This window comes from Chiloscyllium punctatum, chromosome 12 (assembly GCF_047496795.1).
Source record: "Chiloscyllium punctatum isolate Juve2018m chromosome 12, sChiPun1.3, whole genome shotgun sequence".
In the NCBI taxonomy this organism is placed as follows: Eukaryota; Metazoa; Chordata; class Chondrichthyes; order Orectolobiformes; family Hemiscylliidae; genus Chiloscyllium; species Chiloscyllium punctatum.
In genome coordinates, this window is record NC_092750.1 from 59,166,626 (window position 1) to 59,183,017 (window position 16,392).

The 16,392-nt window shown below is 38.9% G+C and overlaps 1 protein-coding gene across 8 annotated transcripts in view; it reads left to right on the forward strand.

Annotated features, from left to right (window-relative positions):
- The window catches only part of LOC140483865 (protein bassoon-like), a 645,800-nt gene extending 634,682 nt beyond the window's left edge, over positions 1-11,118 (forward strand). For all 8 annotated transcript variants that reach the window (XM_072582636.1, XM_072582635.1, XM_072582637.1 and 5 more), the window contains one exon: positions 5,959-11,118. The gene's annotated coding sequence lies outside the window, so the exon portion shown is untranslated. The remainder of the gene's footprint in view (positions 1-5,958) is intronic.
- The last annotated feature ends 5,274 nt before the right edge of the window (positions 11,119-16,392 follow it).

Here is a 16,392-nt window from a genome sequence, read left to right on the forward strand (position 1 = left end):
GCCATTTTATTAAGCTAGAGAGGGTTGTTGCCAGGTGTGGAAGATTTGAGTTATAAAGAAATAGGCTGGATAGGCTGGGACTTGTTTCACTGGAACGTAGGAAGTTGACAAGTGATCTTAAACAGGGATATAGAAAGCATTAAGGGAATGTTTTTATTTCCCTGGGATGGATAATTTCAAAACTAGGGGACATATTTTTAAGCAGAGAGGAGAGAGATTTTAAAAAGACATGAGGGACAAATTCTTTACACAGAGGATGGTTCATGTGTGGAATGAAGTTCCTGAGGAAGTGGTGATTGTGAGCACTTAGATAAGTACATGAATAGGAAAGGTTTGGAGGGATACAGGCTAGGAACAGGCAGGTAGGACTACATTAATTTGGAATTATGTTTGGCATGGACTGGTGTATGATTCATTTAAATGCTTTGCTGTATGATTCATTTAAATGGTCAGGTCTTTGTGTGACTCCTGACCACCGCCCCCCACCCCCCAAGCCAATATGGGTTGACTTTTTAACTGCCTTCTGACATGCGCAATTCTGGAGTAATTAGGAATGACCAACAAATGCTGGCCTTAGCAATGATGCCTAATGAAAGAAATAATAAAAGAAGTAAACAAATAATTTGAATTAAGCAACCTTGCATAACGACAGAAGAAAATGTACAGAAGTTTTATTGGTGGGATGAGAGCCATGTAGAACCTTGAAGGTGAAAATTTAAATTGGACATTAATTCACTTAGAGACAGAAACAAAAATTAGGCCCATAGGTGGAATTGGTCTTGGTCAGGGCTCAGTAAAGTTTGTTCAGTGTCTTTGTTGAGCTTTTAATGATGCTTTGCTGAAGATATGAATATTTTGGAAAAATACAAAATTATTTGGCTCCTGTTTCTGATTCTTCCAGAAATCCTTTCAGCCACTTCTCTCCCATCATAAACCGTTTCATGCATTCCAATGCAGGGTTTAATAAAGCTCTCTCGAGGCATTCCATATGACAAACTGGGAAATGCAGTGAGGCAGAATACTGGCAGGTTTAAATACAAGGCTGTAAAATGTAACAGGTGAACCCTGCAACCATGATAAATCAATTCAGCATTAGCACTGTTGTCAAGTGCAACAATCCATTTATTGGCAATATAATTGCTTAGTTCATGTTACTTGTGAGTTACACTTGGAACGTATACAGTTGATGAAAGGAGAAAAAGTATATTCCATCAGTATAAGTTGGATTTACCCTTAATGAGTAAAGGAGAAGTGTATCAGTGATTCTTGTGGCCTCCCTCCAGGCCACTGTGGATTCCTGAGTCAAGCAGCTCCTTCTAATTCTCATACTCATTCTCATTATAAAGTAGCCTCTAAATTATCTTGCACAAAGTAGTTTTGTAATTTGTTTTTTTTTCTTAAATTCAATCTTGATCTTATCTCCTAGTGTGCTGTGAAATTGGAAGCTATTTAGGTTGTGGAAGCTGAATAGATATAATCAAGCACAGTTCACCCAATTGTAGAACCAGATGCTGGAATCTGTACTGAAAACAAAACATGCTGGGTTTCACAGCGGGTCAGGCAGCATCCATGGAGAGAGCAAGCGAACGTTTCAATTCTAGATGACTCTTCACCAGAGCTGATGTGAAGTAACTTCAGGATAGTTCACCACATTTGTCATTTGGCACCTACTATGAATGATCTTTCATTCTGATTAATAGTGCACCAATATTTTGAGGGGATTTATAGTACAATGGGTAGCATCCCTGCCTCTGAGCCAGAAACTCCATTTTCAAATCCTATTCCAAGAATAGATAACCATAGAAGGTGCATTAATAATGTAGCAAACAGGTTATTTATCAAATTGCACATCTTTCCAGTACACTTATGGCAGTTACCAAGAATAGACTACCATGCTTGATATCGAGTCTTCCCTGTCAAGCTATAGTCCTTGGCCTCAGTATAGTGACCAGTTCCAGGGGAACGTAGCAGTGGAGGCAAACGTAATGTCACCCTCTCACAACACTAGATGTGAGGAGAGAAAAGAAGATAGTGTTGCTATTGAGCCATCTAGGTAAGAAAATTGGAACTTTAATTTCCAGGCTATGCTGAATTAATGAATCACTTGGGGAGGTGATAGTTTAGTTGGCATTATTGCTGGAAGATTAATCCAGAGAGTAGGTAATGTTCTTGGAACCTGAGTTTAAATCCCACCATGGCAAAGAGTGGAATTTGAATTCAGTGCAATTAAGGAAGGGCAATAAATAATGGCCTAGTCAGTGAAGCCCACATTTCATGAATGAATGTAAAAGAAATTATGCAAATATCCAACAGTGGCCATAAAGCCTCGAAACAAAATACAAGAGATACTTTGCCAGGGTGTGGACTGTAAATTTCAACTTATTGATCTTGCTTTTGGAATTAAAAAAAATTCAAGACTCCTAACTCAGGGTGTCAATCCCAGGTCATGGCTAGTGAGTAGCAATATTTGCTAAATTGTACAATTTTAACACTGGTGTGACAAAGAGAGCAAGAGGGTTGAGGGAGGGTGTCCATTGTTCAATTTTGGAAAGAAGCAAGACAATTTGAAACAGCTATAAATAAAGTCATACAGCTTGCTTGGCTTTATAAAAAGACACATAGGAATGGACCTTAACTAGCCTGACCTATCAGCTGCCATTGGAGCTGGGTGGAATAGTAGAATGTAGGAAAGCTGGAAGTCAGGATTCACCTGCATGCAGTGGAGTTTTAACTTCCATTTGTGACTTTGTTTGCTTATAGGAAGCAAGCCTAACTGACAATTAAAAATCACACAATACCAGGTTATAGTCGAACAGATTTATTTGGAAGAACTAGCTTTCGGACCGCTGCTCCTTCATCAGATGATTGTGGAGTATAAGATCGTAAGATACAGAATTAATAGCAAAAGTTTAATGTGATGCAACTTAAATGATATATTGGAAAAGACATGGATTGTTTGTTAAGTCTCTCATCTTTTAGAATGACCATGTTGGTTTCAGTTCTTTCATATGTAAATCCCAGAACTTTCTTTTTAAAGTTGCATTCTCAAGTGAGCCCTAACAACCGGTGCCATGTCAGCTCAGATAATGCATCAAAGGTGTGAGTTAAAGTCTGTCTGTCCGTGTCCCAGTGTTCAGACTGACTCTGTTTTTGAAAAAAGGGACTTACAGAATCTTACATGTAAATGCAGTTTTTGAGCAAAATAAAATGTAATTCTGCAAGTACATATTCATCCCACAAACTTATATGTTGTGTGTGTGTGTGTGTGCGTGTGCGTGTGCGTGCATGTGGGTCTAGGTGTGCGTGTGCGGATGCATGTCGGTCTGTGGTGGTTGGGGGAGTTGACTGTGTGTGTGTCTGTGTGAGTGTAAAGGGGTATAAGTCTGTGAGAGGGTGTGTTTGTGAGTGTATGAGAGAGGGTCTGCATGAGTGTATGGGTCTGTAGGACTGTGTGTGTGTGGGTGTGCGTGTGTGTGTGTAGTGCAGTAGGGTCACCTGCAGTGTGACATGAACCCAAGGTCCTGTTGAGGCCATCCCCATGGGTACCGAAATTAGCTATCAGCCTCTGCTCGGCCATTTTGCGTTGTTGCCTGAACTGAAGTCCGCCTTGGAGGATGGTCACTCAGAGATCCAAGGTCGAATGTCCCTGACAGCTGAAGTGTTGCCTGACCGGGAGGTGGTGATTGTTTGCGATGTCCATTCTTCAGTTGCTGTCACCTCTGCTCGGTCTCACCAATGTACCATGCCTCAGGGCATCCTTGCCTGCAGTGCATGAGATCGACAATGTTGGCCAAGTCATGAGTACCTGCTGCCACGTGCATGGTGGGTAATGGAAGCTAGTGCTTCCAAACAAACCTGTTGGACTATAACCTGGTGTTGTGTGATTTTTAACTTTATACACCCCAGTCCAACAATGGCACCTCCACATCATGACTACTAATTGACAGATTTGGCTTTCAAGTGGATTAGCAGCAGAGCAAACAGGCAGCATGACACCGTAACCTACGCCTGCTCGATGGGGGCAACAGGTGCTGATTCCCAATGCAGGGATTTGTTGGTGGGTGCTGAAGCCAGGGGGGATGAGGGTTAAAAACCTGGGTTGTGAGAGAGAAAATAGAGTCCTCGGGAGAGAATGATCCCATGCCTTTGGGGAAACAGGCAAGATGGACAGTGGAACAGTCCTGGCCTAATGTAGGAAAGGGTGCAGAGGCTCATGGAATCCATTTAAGAAGATGAATAACAATGATATTTAAGGGTGTCAGCTCAACAATTCCGAGTGAATTAATTGACTCTTTTGCACCCAGTCTATGCAGCTGAAGACGTGACTGTCAATAGCTGAGCAGTTTAAATTGTGCAAGGACAAGAGGTCAGATTTAATAAGTGCAGCTATCTTAGAAGATTGTGAAGATGGAAGGTACTGGGAGAGATAAGGCAATCAAATGATTTGTAACCAAGGCTGAGAATCTTAAAAATTGAAGAATTGGTGGAATGGAAGCCAGTATATTTCGTCAAACCCTGGGGGTGATGGCTGATTAGGGCTTTCTACAAGTTGAGATATGTGTAGCTGAGCTTTAAATGAACTCAAACTCTTAATAACACGAGCGAACAACCAAGAGAATAAAGTATTAATCACATTGACAAATTACAATTTATTGGAATATCAGAACTATTTGTTCCAAAATTAGTGCCTGGAAAATCGGTAACAAAGGCTTTAGGATTATCACAAATGAAAGCTTTTTTTTACCTCAACTGAAGTTTTAAAAATATAGAAGGTAGTTACTGAAGTAGGCGGTATAATATCATTGGAAGGAGATTTGGTCCTCTATTTGATGAAGAAGATTATTAAGCAATACAAGAAAATGCATAGTAAACAAATTTGGAAGTTCCATCTGAAGACGCACGGTGGCACAGTGGTTAGCACTGCTGCCTCACAGCGCCAGAGACCCGGGTTCAATTCCCGCCTCAGGCGACTGACTGTGTGGAGTTTGCACGTTCTCCCCGTGTCTGCGTGGGTTTCCTCCGGGTGGTCCGGTTTCCTGCCACAGTCCAAAGATGTGCAGGTCAGGTGAATTGGCCATGCTAAATTGCCCGTAGTGTAAGGTAAGGGGTAGATGTAGGGGTATGGGTGCGTTGCGCTTCGGCGGGGCGGTGTGGACTTGTTGGGCCGAAGGGCCTGTTTCCACACTGTAAGTAATCTAATCTAATCTAAAACTAACAGAGCTACAATGGGCCAAATTTCCCAGTTGCTTTATTTTTCCTCATTTCCAGTTTGTTCTCTTTTTTTCTAATTTTTGGGGACTAACACTCACTTGCACTTATTTTGTCTGATCCTTTACTTATTCTACATACATTTGAAGTTGCAAGAGTTTTAAGATTTCAGATTTTGAGAGCTTTCTTGTCCCAACCTTTCTATCAATAACACAACTCACTTAATTTCCTTTAGTTCGTCCCTCACTCCTGTTAGGTAAACTAAGTTCAATTCGCAGGTTTCTGCTGTGACCTCACTTGCGAGCTAATCTTTAAGTAATGATCAGCAATTTTGTAACTTTTGTAGTATTCGTCACATCACAAGTTATCCAAGAATTATGTTGATGCCTGAATCTTTCCTGATGCAGCCTGACATACTGTGAGATGAGCTAATTTTGTGTTATATTTATCAGTCTAATTTAGGTCTTCACACTTCAGAGTTTACTTTGGGCAGAAGCTACACATTATTACTGTATTTACATCTCACTCACCTATTTGAAGATAATGACATACAAAATGGTTTATCATTCAAATATAAAACAAAGTGCTGGATATACTCAGCAGGCTTAACAGCATCTCTGGTGAAACAGTTAACATTTCAAGACCAATATAGCTCTTCTACTCCAGCACTTTTTTTAAAATTTCAAATCACCAGCATTCACAGTGCTTTGCTTTTATTTCTCATTCGCTTTTTGTTTTGTTTCTTTTTAGGATTTTCTGGTCGTCCCATAGAGGAAATAGTAAGGTGAAGCTCGTCAGTGTCTGTCTATGCAATGTGAAGAGGAAAACGCATCCAAAGGGGAACGCTGTACTTTGTTAAGAGTTTACACAAAAGCTGACGGTGCTGTCAGCATTGTTGCAGGTTGCCTGAAGAATTGAGGGTGTTGCACAGCGTTTCAGGATATCTGATATCTTGGTTCTCAGGATACTATGACACATGGGCACATAATTAAATATTGGAAGCCAAATTTTGACAAAGTTTGAATCTTCTGCTAGTTTTGGTGGAATTTTAGAAGTGAAGCCTTTTTTAGGCAATTGAGAACCTCCATCTATTGGCTATCACATGACAATTTCCAGTGATGGTTTGGGGATGCCTTCTGCTTCATGATGAATATTTGGAATCTTTTTACCTCCGAATGATGTTTGCAGAATTTGGAATTCCTTATGCCTGGGTTTATTCAATGTCCTCTTACCTTGGACCATGAAGGGAAAGACTGGAGTATGCACAGAGTCCAGTTTCTCTCACTAAAGCTTTTGATCTTCATAGGTTTTTTCTGTATTCATAGACCAGAATTCCCTGAGGTGAACTTATTACCTTTTTTAGGGCTGGGAGCAAAGGCTCCATTTTCCCCAAACATTCCACTGTCTTTTGTTCAGTTTCCGGCTGATTTTTTGCGATGGGCAGGTGCAACTCTTGTGTGCAGAGTATTGTGGGCCTTGAGGCATTCTAGAGTATGATGGCAGTCCTCAGCCCCTGACCCAGGATCTAGCATTCTTCAATGATTGTGAACCACAAGCACTGGTCATAATGACCAGAAGTGTTAAAAGTGACCATATAACTGGTGACACCTGGACTGACATCGTGGCCAGTCATGCCATGCAGCTATCAGAAGCTATTCCATTCTTTTATTTTCAGTGAGTGTACTCTACATAAATGTTTTCTCGTTAATATGTTTGCCTGGTATTTTTCTATACGCTATTTTGCAACCGCCTTAATCATTCCAATTTTCTATTGTATACCTCAAACAGATTTTTGTTTTCTTTTGTATATGACCTGCATTTTTCCTTGCCGCTATGCAGTACTGGATTTGTATGGGGTAGAAAGGGAGGGATGGTACTTTTGGAAACAATAGGTCAGTGGGAGGCTGACAAGAGCACAACTGTGGAAGAGAAAGCTTGCCTCTGCCCTGGTCCTATGGTAATGTGCAATTCATTTGGGCTTCCACTCATCAGAATAGGATGAAGGAAAACAATTACCAATTCAGATTTTCTATGCAATGATGAGAAAACTGTGTTAATATTTAATACTGAATTCCATGTTATATATAAATGGCGTAAATTAAGATTATGCTATTGATATTGAGAAGCAATGTTTGTAAGTGTAACTCATTACCTGTCGTGACCTGTCAAGTGAGGTGTTGTTGAACCTTTGACGGGATCCGTTGCCAAAGGCATCGCCACGTTAAAGCAGTGGATTAGTACTGTGCGTGTCTTCGTCTCCAGGTTAGAGCATGACTTGCTGATTCAGTGCTTGCCCTCCATTCTGTTTGGTATTGTAGTTGTTAATGTTCCCATATTAAACGTATGCACTTGCTCTTGGCAAGCCACGACCCAGGAAGTTCCAGCTGTACTCGGGGAACCCAATTCATTATCTATTAGATTTCCCAGTCTTGGAGCAGGACATTTCTGTTTAAACTGGATACATCATATTCTAAACATCTGACTCTCTACTCTTCCAGCTGTATTGCTAATGGAATGACAATCCAGACTAATAATTCCCAGATACAGAAGCGCTTAAGTGTTTTCCATTGTAAATACTAAAGGCAAATTAAATGCACATACATCAATCAGAGAAAGCTGAGGTGAGGTTTGAGTTGACCTGAGGAATGTAGGTTAAGAACATTGATTTATAGTTTAGATGGTCAGACTTGGATGTTGAACTCAGAGCCTTGAAGGTCAAACATCCAGAAGTAGGTGATTTGTTTTAAGATTAATGTGTAGGATGTTTGATTTCAGTAAGGTTTTTCTAATTTTTGTGATCCTTTTCACTTCCCTCTTTGGACTACCACCCATCTATCATGAATCCCCATCTGGAAACAAGTGGAATTATACAAACTCCAACACCAATATCACCAAATCATCCATCGTCCATGCTACTTCAAATTAGAGATCAATCTTCAGTCATCCTCTAAGTTCCAGATGCCTCTGCCGTCAGCTACTTTCTGATGAATGAACATCATCACACTTGACATATGCCTTAGAACATCAACCTGATGTTCTACCCCTTTGCTGGCAGAAACCTAGAAAGGAATTTGAATAAAGTGGGGCTGTTTATTGGAGTTGACCTACAGACTCCTTCCCAAGATTTAAAATTCAATCAGTAGAGTCCTAAATACCCCTGTTATTGCATAGAGCCTTAGGCATGTCACTTTTTCTAGGTGGCTGGATGGTTTCACTGACTACTGCTCCCTCCCCATTTTGTGCCGTTTCACCCGTAATCAGCAAGCTATCTGCACCTTCCATATGTTGTGATGTCAACCTGTATGTATGTTTGTATGTGCAAGTGTATGTAAATGCATGAATAATCAACTCTGGAAAAATAATTGGTGTGAACCTACATTGCTATTTGCGACTAATCATGTATTCAGTGAGCACCCTAAGACAAAATCCCTTCAGGGTGGCACTAACATTTTGGGAGATGCAGTAATATTTCTGTATAAAAGTATCATCATAGGAGGATGCATTTACAATCTAATTGGCAGTATATATATTTATATAGAGATATATCAAATTGAGGAATATAATATGGTTCTGTAAAATACTCAAATTTTACTTCAGAGTATCTAGCATTAAAAATGTACATAAAATTATTTACAATTCTGTAAGAGAGATGGTGTATATTTTGAAAGCTATAAAAAAGAGATTTACTATCTAAGAAGTTTGATGCATTTAGGTTTTAGGTGTTTTTAAGGGTTGTGCAATCAAAGATTTACTTCCTCTCTTGTGTGGTATTTGTGAATGAAGAACACAGATACATAACCAAACATTACAGTCCACTGTTATCCTGCATCCCACCACGAAGGTCCACAATTATCTCTCAAACAAAATAAGTCAGTAAATTGAATTCAGCCGCCTTCTTAAAAATACTAGAAAGACTGAGCTTCTTCATTAGAGCTTTGCAGCCATTGCATTTGCAAGAAAAATTCAAATCTTATTTAACAAGCTATTACACATTTGAGACTGTCAGCATGGATAATGAAAAGTGAATAAGAGAATTCTATGCACTCAAATTAGAACATAGAACTATTTCTAAAATGAAGATCTCAATTAGTTCTAATCTCTTAACAGGGGCAACTTAACAGGGAACACTGTCTGTTCAGAATATTTGAATATAAGAACATGGAATATTTGACAAATATTCATGAGAGGTTGAATTGATAGATTATCAGTGCAGGCTGAGCTGAATCTATGCTCATTGATTTAAAGAGCAAATCATAAATATGCCACTTCTCAGACTTAAATGTTGTGGATAGTTGACAAAGGTGTATCTGGTGTGCTAATGCTGAACTGCTGGATTACTGCTACTGGAGACCATCAGTGAACTTTATGAATAGCAAAATAGCTATCAAGTAGTGCAAGATGATGTGACAGCATTGCAATTTTGTCCACCAATCCCATAGAATGGAATTAAGATGTAATTGTTTATAAAAAGCTATGTAAATCAAGCGCACACAACAGGTTTCAAAGTGTAAACTGAGATAGGTTAACAAAGTTTTTATTTAATGGGGATTATTTGAAACAGATTCTTTATAAAGATTAGGGACATCTTTGCCTATTTTCCATGTTTTTAAATATTACTCTGGGGTTTATTGGTGAGTAAATGCAATGTACAGTTGAAAAATTAAAGGTATTCCTTGTTTTGAGATGAGACTGTAGATTGAGTGCAGTGTGAATGAAATGCCTTTAGAAATTGTTGTCTAAATGTCCCTTTAACAGGTAAAATTTAATACAGCACAGGCCTCACAACACCACTAACAATACCAAATCACAGATTGCCACAGAGGCCACACAGACATTCAACGTTATCAAGACCTTGGCAGTCATCTCCAGTCTCTAAGTGTTACTATCTCACCTCAGCGCTCATCTGTTGTCTTCATTTGCTAATGAACCACATTCTTGAAGAGAGATATTACACTGCAACCTTAAAGAAGGTGAATTTAGAGGAGATGGGTATTGAATGGTATTTGGAACTTACTGAGGTCAATATTGTGCACTTGCACAATAGTTATATGTAACTATTGGAGTCTGAACACGTTAAGTGAATAGCTGGAGCCTTGAACTATTAGGTTATGATAGAGTTACTAAATCTCAGTCAGGGTGATAATGAGGATGCTACAGCAGGTTTCATTGTCTTTGGCTTAGTAGAGAATAAATGCCCAAGGTTCTATTTGAGAGCAGTTAAGTCTCTCTCATGGCTCCAGTGCCTGTATTTCTTGACCATTCGGACTATATGTCCAGAAAAATGGAAAAGGTAGACATGCTATCTTTATCCTCCTCACTTTGTTTGCCTATGTCAGCCCCATTCTCCCTATATGATGAGCCTTTAGTCAGTGCAGCCTCCACTTTATTCAAGTTTGAACGTTTTAATGCAGTTGATTTGGCTGCTAAAGACGATATTTGTTTCTCTTTGTAAATATTTGTACAGTGTGTAAATCTCATCAGATTATCTAAACAGCCACTGGGTGTGGGTATCACATACCAGCAATCCTGCCAACTTGTGCTTGTTTAAAAAATTATTTTAAAAAAAGGCAAAAAAAATCTTGTGTTTGTGGCTGGCTGATATAGGCCGTTGAGAAACTGTATTCAGTTGTTATCTGTGTAGACTTTTTACATGTTGTGTATGAAAATGAGGTGACTTCCTAAACTGAACCTGACTTCCATGGACTTGGAAGGAGGATTGTAAAACTCACTGTTATAAGTGCAATGAATAATTCATGTATGAACATTGTAAATGTATGCTGCACTGTATACTGTGATGGCTGTAGTATTGAATATAACATGATATTGTATAATGTGATTGTGTAAAAGGTGTCCAAACAAACCATTTCCATTGGAAACCAATAAAGATCTTGAAGTAACAAAGTTATCAAAGTGCTGCTCTAATCATGACAGAAACATCTGATGAAATGTAGACCCCACAAACATTAGAACCTGTTGCTTCTCATTACAGATAACAATTGGCCGGAATAGTTCCACATTTTCAAAGAATTGGAAGTGCCAGTGTTGGACTGAGGGTGTACAAAGTTAAAAATCACACAACACCAGATTATAGTCCGACAGGTTTATTTGGTAGCATTAGCTTTCTGAATGCTGCTCCTTCATCAGGTGGTTGTGGAGTATAAGATCATACAACACAGAATTTATTGGCGATATCCCTTAGCACTCTCACACACACTCTCACAAACACTCATACACCCCGGCGCACGCATAATACGTTTGTGGAGTGAATTTGTACTTGCAGAATTACATTTTATTTTGCTGAAAAACTGCATTAAATCATGTAAGATTCTGTAAGTCCCTTTTCTAGATTAGATTCAGTCTGAACGTTGGGGCACAGACAGCCTCACACCTTCAATGCATTATCTGGGCCAACATGGCACCTATTGTTAAAGTTCACTTGAGAATGTAACTTTAAGAAAGTTCTGGAATTTACATATGAAAGAACTGAAACCAGCATGCCCATTCTAAAAGATGAGAGACTTAACAAACAATTCAGGTCTTTTTCAATGTATAATTTCAGTTACATCAGACTGTAAACTTTCGCTATAAATTCTGTGTCCTATGATCTTATACTCCACAACTTCTAATGCTTCCAAATAAACCTGTTGGACTATAACCTGGTGTTGTGTGATTTTTAACTTTGTACACATTTTCAATGTTCATTAGTTTCTCAGTTTTGCGGCCTGGCCTTACATTTTCCTTTATAAGTTGTTAGCAGTTATTTTCCTTTAGTATAACTTGCCCATAGTCTCAATATTTATTATGTGTTATCAAGAATTCAGTCATCTGTACCTGGTAAGTGTAAGCATTATCTTCATAAATTATGCAGTTCAAATGTTTCTAACCTCTGTTGGCTTGCTGTTGGTCTCTTTGTCAAGTTTGTATTCTTTCAGCTGAGTTAAACAACAGGTTTACCAATAAACAAGATTGGATCAATCTAGTGATACAGGAGCCAAATTTACAAAACTAAATATGTTGTTGTTTTGATGGAAAAACTACTGATGACTAATTTTTTGGCAGATAAATTATATAGAACAACGAACAATGCACATTAATAATCTCTCCTATAGATATATTCAATATTATTTGCATTATATATGCATTTTCTGTAGTTGAATGGATGTCAATAATCTGCAATAATAACACATTGATCATTTTCCACTGACAATATTTGTTAGCTTTAACTCCTCCATTTACCTCTTGTCATAATGTAGGTCTCGGCCACAATCAAATAATGAAGAGACCTCATCAGTTACCAAGGATGAAAGGTTGCCAAACAGGATTATACATTGCAGTCATTGTGGGTATGTTCGTCAAGTTGGGAAGTTGGTTTGCAAATGTTTCGTCCCCATTCGGGGTGACGTCCTCAGTGCTATGGAGCCTCTTGTGAAGCGCTACTGTATTGTGTCGGTTGCAATTTATTTGGTTTCGTTCCCACTGTTTTTGATTGCTGGTTCTAGTTGTTCATTGCAGTGATTGCATTGACCTAGACCAATATACTGATCACTGCAACGAACAACCGGAACTGGCAACTGGAAGCAGCAGGAACAAAACATCTACAAACCAACTTCCCAACTCGGTGAACATACCCACAACAACTGCTACTTGCACCCGACCTATAAATCTTTACACAAACCTTGAGGATTATACAATGGCAAGCAGCAGAGGCAAAAAGCAAATGTAAGCTTGGGATGAGGATGTACGGATCGCAACTGGGGAACTCAACAGTAGATGAATAAATGTTTAATAGATTAGATTAGATTACTTACAGTGTGGAAACAGGCCCTTCGGCCCAACAAGTCCACACCGCCCCGCCGAAGCGTAACCCACCCATACCCCTACATCTACATTTACCCCTTACCTAACACTATGGGCAATTTAGCATGGCCAATTCACCTGACCTGCACATCTTTGGAGTGTGGGAGGAAACCGGAGCACCCGGAGGAAACCCACGCAGACACAGGGAGAACGTGCAAACTCCACACAGTCAGTCGCCTGAGGCGGGAATTGAACCCGGGTCTCAGGCGCTGTGAGGCAGCAGTGCTAACCACTGTGCCACCGTGCCACCCACTAATCTTAGAGCTCCTACTTCAACTCCAGAAACACAAAAAATGAGGGAACCCCAAACAGGCGGGATTTCTGTGTTCCCTATGAACAGCAAATTGTGTGAAAAGATATTCATTGTGAGTTAATTAACAGGTAAGTAATAGCAGTGTCAGAAATATCTGAAAGGACACACAGCATATGATGCCTTAGAATGAGTAATTCATGTCCCACGTTTGCTATCGGAGACCAGGGAATTGAATTAGTTTGTTTCATTTTTGACAAACGATCAGATTTCATTTTACGTGCTTAGCATCATTAATTCAAAAGTGTGACAAAAAATTTAAAATGTGTCTAAATCCAATATTCAAAATGGAGCCTGACCAAGACTCAGTAGTGGAAATCTCAAGGCTGTTCCACTACTAAATGATACCTGACTCCAATGCATTTTGGCTGCATAAATCCCAATGACTTCCTTTAGCAAAAATATGTTTATTTCTGACTTAATAATATTAATTGAAGGATCTATCTATCCATCTAGTGGGCGAATCTCCATGCTTGTAATTTCTATCCTAAATAGAAATTACTCTAAGCGAGATCTAAATGATCATGACTCGTGCACCAGCAGAAAAATGTTTTTCTCACCAAACCCAATGAAAGTCAAAATGCAAATGCATCAGCATGGCTTTATGAAGGGTAAATTGTGTTTGACTAATCTGCTAAGTTCTTTGAAAAAGTAACTGGCAAAGTGGATGATGGGTTTCCTATGGATATGGTATATCTGGTCATCCAGAAGACACTTAAGGTACTGCAAATAAGGTCAATGCACATGGCATTAGGTATAATGCATTAGTTTGCATAGAGGATTGGCTAACAAACAGAAGGCATAGAGTTGGGATATATGGGTCTTTTTCTGGTTGACAATGTGTAATTAGTTGGGTGCCACAGATATGGTTCTTGGGCCTCAATTATTTACACTCTGTATTAATGACTTGGATGCAGAGATAGAAGATACTAAAGGTCAATTTTCAGATGAGAATAAAATAGATGGGAAAATATGTTTCAATGTAAAAATTAAAATGTTTCATGTAGATATGGATAGGTTAGGGGAATCAGGCAATATTTGGCCAAGGGAGTTTAATGTGGACAAATGTGAGGTTATTCATTTTGGTTGGAAGAACAGAAAGGCATCTTAACTAAATAGAGAGAAACCTCAGAGTACTTCAGTGCAGAGGGATCTGGTGTCCTTGTGCATGAACTGCAGAAAACTAGTATATAGGTACGGTAGGCAATATGGAAGTCAAGTGGAATTTTGGCATTTGTTGCTAAAGGAGTAAATTTTAAAAGTAAAGAAGTGTTGCTGCAACTGTAAAAGGCATTGTGTACAATTTTGGTCTCTTTACTTGAGGAGGGATGTAGTTGAATTGGAGGCTGTTCAGAGGAAATTCTTTACAGAGATGACAGGTTTGTCTTGTAGAGAGAGCTTTGAACAGTTCCGAGAATTTAGAAGGAAGAGATCTAACTATAAGATGTTAAAGGGAATTGACAAAGTAAACATTGAGAGAATGCTTCCTCTTGATCTACAATTTAGAATGAGAAGTCATAGTTTTAGATTAAGGGGTAGCAGATTTAAAGCAGAGATGAGGAAGAATTATTTCTCTAAAGGGCCATGAATCTATGGAATTCACTACCCAGAGTACATTGGACACTGGGATATGGATTAAGCTTAAGGAGGAAAGAGAGATGTTTAATCAGCTATGGGTTGAAGGATTATGGAGAGAGGGCAGGAAAGTGGAGTTGAGGGTGAGATGAGATCAGCCATGATTGTATTGTGTGGCGGAGCAGGCTGGAGAGGCTGAATGGCCTACTCCTGTTTCTGGATTAGTGGTGCTTGAAGAGCACAGCAGTTCAGGCAGCATCTGAGGAGCAGTAAAATCGATGTTTCGGGCAAAAGCTCTTCATCAGGAATAAAGCCTGTGTTCTAACATTCTATTAATTTCTTTCAAAATTCTAAACATCACAAGCAAATCACCACTTAACCTTCTAAATTTGTTGCAAAAAATACAATGCTAGTTAATGTAATTTCTCATCATAATTTAGGTTTGGAACTTGAATAACCTACTTTTGAATCTTGCTCACATTCCAAGGTAAATATCTTTTTTACAAAGTGCTGTTCCCAGATGTGGGCCAACTAGTGATTTCTCCAGATGTGGAAAAACATTCTTAAATTCTTGACACTGAGATGTAAAAACTAACATTCCACTATGTTTTGATTTTTTGTTTCTGATCATTACATCTGTGTCCATTGACCTTCAATTCCATTCTGTTTCCTATGTTTGCATCATTTAACAAGTACTCACATCTCTGCTTTTCTTTGGTACAAAATGGATTGCCTCACCCTTAATTACATTGAAACATATCCACCATTGTCTTGATAATTAATGTATACATTTCTCTGTAATTTTATGCCCTACCCAATTATTTCTTATACCGGTGAGATCAGCAAACGTGAATAAAAATATCTTATTGTGTTATCCAATTCATTAATAAACAGAATTGACTAAGGTGCTGGTTGAAATTTTCTGAGATGTTGTTTAAACTTTTCAAGTTAGGGTGTAGATTGGAGTTTTATTAGGTACTTTATTGAAGTGTTAATCTTTTCCACTTGAGTTTTGACGGTTGAATGTCTGATCTCACATTCTGAAAGAGTACTGATGCTCACAGGAACAACTGAGAAAGGGACACATTCTCATAATTTCCAAACACAAGTCTTGATGATTGGACAGGGACCCAGGCTTGTAAATTCCAACCAGCACTATTTGGTTTCCAGATCAACAGATCAGCCTTCATGTTGATTTCAAATGAATTAGTTATTTCATTAAAAAGCAGGAAAAAAATCACTCAAACATTAATAAAGTCATTTCAGGTCACACACATCCAAATGTTTACTCTTTGAGGTAAAGGTAAATGATTCAATTTTAATTTCTTATTCTGTGGAGCTGAATTTTCCCAGCCTCTAAGTGATGTGGGCAAGAGCGAGGCATATGGAAAATTGCAGTGAGTAAAGAAGAGATTCTCAATGTTGAGGTAAAAGAAAGCTTG